The sequence below is a fragment of the Prosopis cineraria genome, unplaced genomic scaffold, assembly GCF_029017545.1.
Source record: "Prosopis cineraria cultivar Desert tree isolate PC_DT_omini unplaced genomic scaffold, ASM2901754v1 PC7, whole genome shotgun sequence".
Taxonomy (NCBI): Eukaryota; Viridiplantae; Streptophyta; class Magnoliopsida; order Fabales; family Fabaceae; genus Prosopis; species Prosopis cineraria.
Window position 1 is genome coordinate 19,129,968 of NW_026555338.1, and position 9,499 is coordinate 19,139,466.

The window sequence follows — 9,499 nt, forward strand, 5'->3', positions numbered from 1 at the left end:
TGATCTAAATAAAATTGATGACATTCCGAGCCAAGCTTCATGTCAGTTCCCACAAAATTGCAACACACAGTGTCCTTCTACTTGTACTTCTTACCAATGTATTGGAGGCAGATGCAGGTGTTGTTGATCTCTCAAAGTTCTTGTGTTTCATGATTATCTATCAAGCATATATAATAAGAATGAAAATTATTATTAGTTGAATAATTCAATAATTTTGTTCTTATTTTTTTTAGGGATAATTAAAATTTTATTCCCTCAAATTTATCTCAATTATCAATGCTTATAATGGAACAATAAGTTAAAAATTAAAATAATGTCACTATGGTGGTAGTATACATGATCTAGATGATAATAAAGTACAAGAATTATTTAAAAAAAAAGCAAGAAATTAAAAAGAGTGCTAGAATGCACAATATGGTTAAGTGTGGTAAGAAATAATTTTAAGAATGTGATCAAACTTGCACTATTTTTTATCAATATATAGAAGGGGTCTTTTTTTTTTTTAATGGACTCAGTTTTTAGTAGACTTATTATAATTCTAAAATATTAAAATGATTGGGTTAAAGGATCGGTATTTCGCCATACTTTCTTAATATTTAAAATTGCAAGTCATCATTCATTAAAAAGATCAACAATGTTTAACCAACTAAAAGAAGTTGGCAAAAGTGATAAGAGCTCTTGTTATTTGGACAAATGATCAGTGATTCAATTCTCAATTCTTGTGTGTGTGTGTGTGTGTATAACAAATTAATTGAGAGAGGATATTCCTTTGCTTTCAGTATCTTTATCAGGAGAAATAATCTTTGGATTAATTTAAAACCCTCTATAACTAGGATTAGCTCTCATATCTATTTCTTTACCTGTTTTACTTTCTAGATGATAAATTGTGTTATTTTCATATACTTGATTTTCTTTTTTGTTGTTTTCATTTATTTTGGTATTTTTCCAGAAAGAAAATTAAAGTACTTATCTTATCAAAATATTGAATCCCTTGAAATCAAATTGTGACAAAACGAACGAAAGTAAATTTGTGTTTCAATATTTTCCACCTTTTATACTGCATTTTTTCTTTTATCTCTCTCATTTTTTAAAAATCTCTTACATATTTCACATACCAATAAAATTTAATTATTTTTTTATTCTCATAAAAAAATAGGGTTAAGGTGCAATTTTACCTTCAAATTATTCTTGAAAGAGTAATATTGTCCCTAAACTATTAGTTGTAGCAATGTTGCCTTTAAACTAATCAAATCGGAGCAATGTTGCCTCTACCATTAAAACGTCCGATACTGTAATTTGTGGGACCTACTTTTTATGAGTTAAGATGCAATTTTGCCCCTAAACTATTCTCAAAAGAGCAATGTTGTTCTCACCGTTTAAAAATCTTAAAATTATAATAATATTAAATAAAAATAATATTAATGTATGTATAAAATAAATATAAGGAAAAATATAAATTATAATTTTATAACTTATCAAATATAAGTGGATCTTAATTAAATTAAATATGAGTAGACTCAAAAGTATCTACATTTATACTTATAATTATCAACATCTTTATAAAAAAATAATCTCAAATTATATTTTATATATGTTAATTATTCAAAAATAAATTTGGCTTTTAGTATGATCTAATTTTTGAATTTTTCTATTTTAAAATTTTTTTAAGCTTTTTTAAATATTATATTTAAAACTGTCCAGTTTTCTAAAAATTGCTTCGATTTCTACTTCAACTTCAGTTTCTGACTTAATAGACGCTTAACTCTTGTCCAATCCAGCTCAATCATGAAAATATTTTTTTAGTCCAAATCGAGTACGTAATGACAGCTCCAGTTGATAGTTATAGATACAAATAAAGATATTTTGAGTTTATTCATACTTAATTTAACCAAAATCTATTTATATTTAACAAGTTATAAAATTATAATTTATAATATTATTAATTTATAATATTTTATTAATATACTATAATTTTTTTCCTTATATTTATTTTATATATAGATTTAATATTATTATAATTTTTTATTTAATTTTGTGATTTTTAAAGGTGAGGGTAACATTACTCCTTTGAGAATAATTTAGAATAAAATTGCACCTTAACTCATAAAAAAGTGGATCTCACTAGCTACAGTAACGGATGTTTTAACGGCAGGGTCAACATTGCTCCGATTTGATTAGTTTAGGGGCAATATTGCTATAATAAATAGTTTAGGGACAACATTATTCTTTCGAGAATAGTTTAAAGATAAAATTGTACCTTAACCCTAAAAAATAACATGTATTTTTTTCCTTTTGTCTTAATCCGGCTGTCATCAAATAAATTAAATTTGAAGGAGAATTGCGAAAAGTGAGTGAAAATTAATTGATAATTTTAGGCCAAAAAAGAAGTAAATGATATTTTACATGCAATGTAAGAAATCCACATTAATAAATTCTCCTCTAGCCTATATTATAGGGCATCTTCTAGACAAATTTTTCTATCTTTAATATAAAGCACATTATTGGATATTAAATATATTTTTATTATCATCTCTATTTAAACTTATTAACCACAAGAGAGAATGTAATACAAATTTTAAAAAAATTATTTAAATAGGGGTAAAATTAAAGTTTTATCATATATTTTCAAACAAAATTTTAAACTTGATTATCTCTATTAAATCTGGTAGGATAGTTAATAGTATCTTATAACAATAATATGAAAGAGTAAAAGGCAAAGAGTAGTGCTGCAAATTGCATATCAAAAGTCAAATTGGGCCAGCACAAACATCTTTCTTTTCAAGCTTTGGGAGAATTTCATTTTCGTACCTCTTGTAGAGACTTAATTTTAAGTAGGTTTAAAAATAATTTTGAAATTTTAGTTCAATTTAGGGGGAAAACGTCAAAAGAACTTTGCTCATGAAAAGACCAAAATATCCTTCATTTGTTATGTAGAATCACAAGTTATTAATTTTCTTACTTCACTTATTAATTTATGAATATAAGTTATAAATTACAGGAGTTGACATGTCAATAATTACATAAAAGTTAACATTAGTTTTTCAATTATAAGCACAGTGATATCAATTGTTAAATTGAAAATTTTACTTATTAATTTACTAACATCAATTATAAATTACTGATAGGTCTTGTAGTTTACAATTATCAATTATAAATTATTGACAGGTCTTGTAATTTACAATTGATGTTAGTAAATTAATAAATAAAGTTAGCAAATTAGCAGCTAATGTTACTAATTATTTGGCAAACAGATGTAATTTACAAGTGATATTGATAAATTAACAAGTGTAGTAAGAAAATTAATAATTAAGGATTCTGTATACCAAGTGAAAGGTACTTTAGTCTTTTCACTGGTGAAGTTCTTTTGACTTTTCTCTCTTAGAATGAACTGAAATTTTAAAATTTTTTTAAATTCACTCAAAATTAAGTCTCTATAGAGATATTGAAATGAAATTCTCCCTCAAGCTTTTATTAGGCCTCTTGTTGAGGTAGCTCCTTTGTTAATTGTTAAGGTTTTGATTTTGGCCCTAGGACTTAACCTTGCACTTTTTCTACTTCCAAGCTTATTCTTGCTTTAATATTCAAATAAATAGATAAATAATCAATGAGGATTTGGGCTTAACTAGTGGAAGGGGTTAGTACTCATTTATTGTTTGACAATGTCTTGAATATAATTGCTTTTAATAAAAGGATACTTATAAATAACTAAAATAAATAAATAAATATAAGGATAAATTTAAAAGATATTTTCTAAAAATATCAAGTGTTATGTATTTTGAACCAAGTTTAATTAGTTGGAGAAAAATGTCTTACAAGGTTTGGATGAGGCTTGTTAACCTGTCGAATGTCTTGGATTTGACCTGTCAGTGGGCCTCAATGGGTCGATTGTCCACTCCAAGTGGATGAACTATGGCTGAACTTAGACTTTTGCGGAAACAACGCCACGTGTGCGGGCCCATGAGGGTTTAGATTCTCTTCGATCATGAACTGCGACAAGTTTTTTTTTTTTTTTTTTTATAAACCATCCGGTATCCTAAAATATTTTGAATTTATTGCCCACCCCAGACTAATCCGGACCTCCCACGAAGAGACCTTACAATGATAGTGAGGTATCGATGAAACAACTTTTTTGAGATTGCGTTAATTATTGCGTCTATTACTCTCCAAAGTTCAAACCCTCACTCTAAAAAATGTTAGTAGTAGCCCTTACCAACTCTACCAAATTTCCATTGGTACTGCAACAAGTTGATCGTGACTCCAAGCTACAAGGGATTGTCCATCGTGGAAGCATTCTTCAGAAACAAGCCAGAAGGACTGCACACTGCACACTATAGACTTTTCAGTTATAAAGCGTCATTTCTTAAATTACCTCACATATTTATATTGGTATTATGTTCAATATTAATAATCATCAATATTTTTTTGATATCTATTTATAAAGTATTGAGATATTACCTTATGATTTTTAAAATTTTTTATTTTTAATACGTTTCTGTTATTTTTAAATTGCAAATTGTTATTTTAAAGTTGATATTTCAATTCTAGTTTTAAGAAATTAATTTTTTTAAATGTTGCAATATTAATATTTTTTTCTTAATATATTTTTTTGACATTTTCTTTTAGAATCAAAGATTAGATTTTTCTTAAAAAATAAGTTTTATATATAATAAAAATATAAAAATTATATTTTTTAATTATAAAAATAAATGAATATAATCTTTTGACATTCAAATCTATGGTGAGGAACTATTAGCAGGGACTAGTTAATAGATAATTAGATATAGATAGAACAAAAGTACAAGTAATGATTATGTTTTGTTCGATATTATTTTATAAGACTATAAATATATATGCTATTTTGAATATTTTTTAAATTAAAATTATATTTTTAATGTTATTTTATTATTTTTTATAAATAGGTAAACATGTATAAAAAATTCATGGTATTTTATTTTTTTAAAAATAAAAATATGAAAATATTGGATATCTATCATGTTTGATACATATATCAGTACCGTGGATCACAACTTTGTCAGCCCAAACATAAGCTTTGACGGGTCCAGGATATTCGCGCCGAAATCGATGAAGGTGAAGACGTTGAAGATCGATTCGACGGTGGAGATTGTGCTTCAGACACAGCATTTCTGGGTTCGATTTCTACGTACTGGCCCAAGGGCTTGGGGCGTTCAATACGACGCGAGAGATAGCGGAAAGTTCAATGTTGTGAATCCTCAGAGGCATAACACACGATCGCCGTGCCGACGGGAGGTTAATTGAGCTGTCTGTGATCAGATTCAGAGTGAACAATCAGGTGATTTTCATTTCTTGAGAATCAATGTAAAAGAAAAAGAAGGCTAGTTAGATTGTGAAAGATTGATATAGTGATGAAAATGGTGGTGATCTATGCATTTGCAGGCACATGGTTGATTCAGTGCCATATAGATGCTCACTTGCCGGATGAAGATAGCTTATCTGCTGAGCTGTGGACTTTGTCTCACTGGGCTTCCGGCAAGTAATAGTTAAGAGCAATTGTTCTGAGGCAATTGCTTTAATTAGGTCAGCTGGTTCCACTGGTTTGCATGAAGATGAAGTCATTTTAACAAAAATCAAATCTTCTTATTCAGAGGGATTGGCAAGTGCAATTGCTGCAGGTGCCACGTGAGGAGGTTGCTGAGATGCGGATTGTGTAGCTAAGATTGCTCTCTCTCTCTCTCTCTCTCTCTCTCTCTCTCTCTCTCCCCCCCCCTCTGTTTGAACTTCATTTGCTTTCTACCAATTCTCTTCAATCCATCCGGTTGTGTGTGTTAGTTTTTCCCCCCTCCTGACAAAAAAAAATCTTTTAATCTTTTAATTTTTTACTTGATTAGGACTCAATTTCTTAACTATGATTCAATATAATTGCTCTTAGACGAGCTTTTAGGGACTCTTAACCTAGGTTGGAGGATGTAAAGCGCGTTGTGGGATTTCAGATCTTGTTTGAATAAAATCAAAAAAAAAAAAAAAGAAAAAAAGAAAAACTGTTCTGGCTGAAGCTGGTTGAAGTAGCTTCTCACCATGCCATAGGTGGGTGGACATTAGGGCATTCTCTCTATCTTGCTTATCTTTGCAAGTCACAAACCTCTTAACCCTCTCTATAGTTTCCTTGCTTTGCCTTCGGTCTTTAGAAGCTTTTCACTGCCTTCTTCTTGATGCAGTCGTTGACAGCCCCTTGTGCTCGCCACCATCCTCATCCAACAAGGTCTTGCGTCTCGCCTTCTGTGGTTTGTGTTGCTCGCCATCCATACTGCATCATCCTTCTTCTTGCGTTGGGACTGTGCTGCTCACCACCTTCTTCTGATTGCCGGATCTGTCGGATAGAGTAGAGAGAGGAGGAAGGGGATGAGTTCTCAGGTCTATCTATCTAATTTTTTTTTTTTTTTTTGCCTTTTCCTTTCTTTTTTTTAAATACGAGACCACAGTTAAAATTGTGCAAATAGACTAATATCAAGTCAAGTTAGAAGTTATAAGGTTTTCACAATCATTAGGCAATTTGCTAAATAACATAATATCAAAATGTTCTTGGAAGTCCTATGGGTTAAAAGATTGGTGCATCTATTAACTTTCCTGTAGACATGATCAAACACGATCTCCTTGTCTTGTATGGTGATATTCCTAATGTGTTTTGATAATAGCTGAGAGAGGGTGGCTATTAGCGGGATTGTAATCAATGAGAGATAGAGCCTCCAAAGAATTTAAATAGACATTTACTCTAATGAGCTTAGCATTCCAGCAAAGGTTTAGCCCTTCCATTATTCCTAAGAGTTTAGTAGCCATGCTAAGTTAATAGCCAAGATTTTTGGAGAAACTCTTAATTCAGTTACCCTTATTATCTCTTATAAGTCCTCCACAAGCAGTTATATCCTAAATCCCAATCTTTTTTCTTTCTTTTGCCAAAAGATAAAAAAAAATGTTGTCATTTGATTCATTATAACCGATTGAAGCTTTTAAATTTATTTAAAGAAAAAGCAAAAGCTTTCAGAAAAATATTATTTTTGATTGGTTTCTAATTTTTAAAATTTTAACAAGTATAGCATTGACAAGAAAGCTCCAAATGAAAAATTGCCCCCCCTTTTTTGTTTTCAGGACATAGCTTATATTTGAAAAATATCAAAACAAAGTTGATAAAAATGTAGACTCTTTTTTGAAAAATATAATTTAAAGTTCAATATTCATGTCCTTTTATTCATTCATAAAAGTTTATTATTTTTCCAAAAAATATTAAATGATTAAAAAATATATATAATAAAATTCATGTTCTTTTTTATTATTATACAATGTCTAAACTAGCTTTTAAATCAAATTATTTAAAAAACTTCAATTACATGTTTTTATATTTGTAATCTACTCCCTTAGAAACATCAAAAATTGGTCACAAATATATATAAGAAAAATCATGTCCACTTTTCTCATTATACATTTCAACTAACTTTTGAATCAAATCATTCAAATAAATTTTAATTTGTCTAACTAACTTCTAAAAAAAAGATATCCAAATATAAACTATATTAAAATTATGAATTTTTTTCTTAATCTCAATTGTGAATTTTTTTTAATCCAAACACATACTAATGTGCTAAAACTAGGTCCTCAATGTTTTCTCCATTTCAAAAGTTGATTCTAATCATCCATAAATCAAAGCTGAGTCATGACTCAGTTATCCCACATGGCCATAAATATATATATATATATATATATATTTTTTGAATGAGCATCATATTAGCCACATCAGACAATGATTCAGCCTTGGGAGGGAAAGGAAAATAAAGGCTCAGAAATTAAGGATTTTCACATCAAAGGTTAGAGATGGTGAAAAAGAAAATCGAACTTGTTTTCGGCTCTGAAGAAAATCAAGAAGAAGAAGCTTGTCATTAGAAAAGGAGATCGATCTTCGGGTTTGTTCTTGGCCGAAGAAGGTTTGTAACTCTCATTGTGGGTTCTTTCCAATGAGAAATACTTAGATAGATTGGGTGCATCACGTCGTTTGTGATCTGTCCAACAAAAATATGACATTTAAATGTCATTAAATATAAATTGAATTTTGATATTAATGATAGTAGTAGAGAGAGAAAAGGTAAGAAATTAAATATACATTTTGTTATAAAAATAAATTTAATTTAAACAATATCACATAAGATTTTATTTAAATTATTTGAAATATTTTAATTGAACATATCACAGATAACATGATGCATCTGATCTAGCTAAGTATTTCTCCTTCTCAGCATTCGTTTCATCTTCTTCAGAGTTGTTCTTCAAGCTTATAGTGTCTCCTTCAAGCAAAAAGCAACTATTGTGGTGGCTATTGCTGATTTTCCGTGCCTTCTATGCAATATTTTAAAATCGTAACACCCTACATTACCATTTATACTAGTTTGTGGACATAAATGTGCAATTTGATGAAATCCTCTTTTTTTTCCAGCATATTATGTGATTTGATAAAAGTAAATTACTTATTATTGATGCTTGATTTACAAGTTATGTGGTTTGATTTTGTGGCCACAAAATGCATCTTTTTGGTTTGTTTATCTAATTTTCTATCAAATACAAGTGGAACTTACTAGGAAGCCACAATAGTAATGTTTAACGAGGTTAGTAACGTTTTTTGCTGAGTAGGATGACTGGTGATCACTCAAGAGGTAAGGATGTTAAGGATTAATTTTTAAAATAGTTGAAAAATGAAGCATTGAGTTTTAATCAAATTAAAAGTTTAAGGACAGAGTTATATTGGGTTATAGTTGAAGAATTAAGTTATAATTAAGTCAAAATTTAAAAGACTAAAAAATTAATTTTCTCTCTCTTTTTGTTGTTGTTAATTTTCCTTTCTCTTGTATAAAAAAAAATGTCTTACAATTTAGATTGGAGGAAGAAAATTTTAATGAAAAAAAGTTAATAAGTTTTAAAGTTCTTTTAAAAATACAGAATACAAAAAGATATAATAAAAATTTAAAATAATTAAATAACAAATTATTTTTATAAAATAGAAATCAATGAAGATATCATAAAATTTAAAAATAAATAATTCTAATAATTACTTTTTATTATTGTGACTAAATATAAAATAATATGTGCTTTTTATATAACCTCTACAAAATAAATTTCTTTTATACAATATTTAAATTATTTAAAAATTACTTATTTTTTAATCTTAAACATACAGGTCTTGAAATATATTACTGTTTCTAGTCCTACTTATAAATTACTTCTAGCATGTTTTTCTAAAATCAAGCAAAACTTTAAACTTTATTAACTTTGTCTTAAAATTTAATAAGTTTTCACTTTTATCCTTAATAAATATTATTAAATCTCATTACTCTATTTTTATTGAAAGCATTTAACAAAGGCAAAAATAAAAAGAGAATGATTAAAAATTAACAAGTGCTCTATAAATAAAATTAATTTTTTTTCTTTCTCTACCCTATAAAAAGAATCAAAGGAGTCAAATTGACTCATAAATAACATA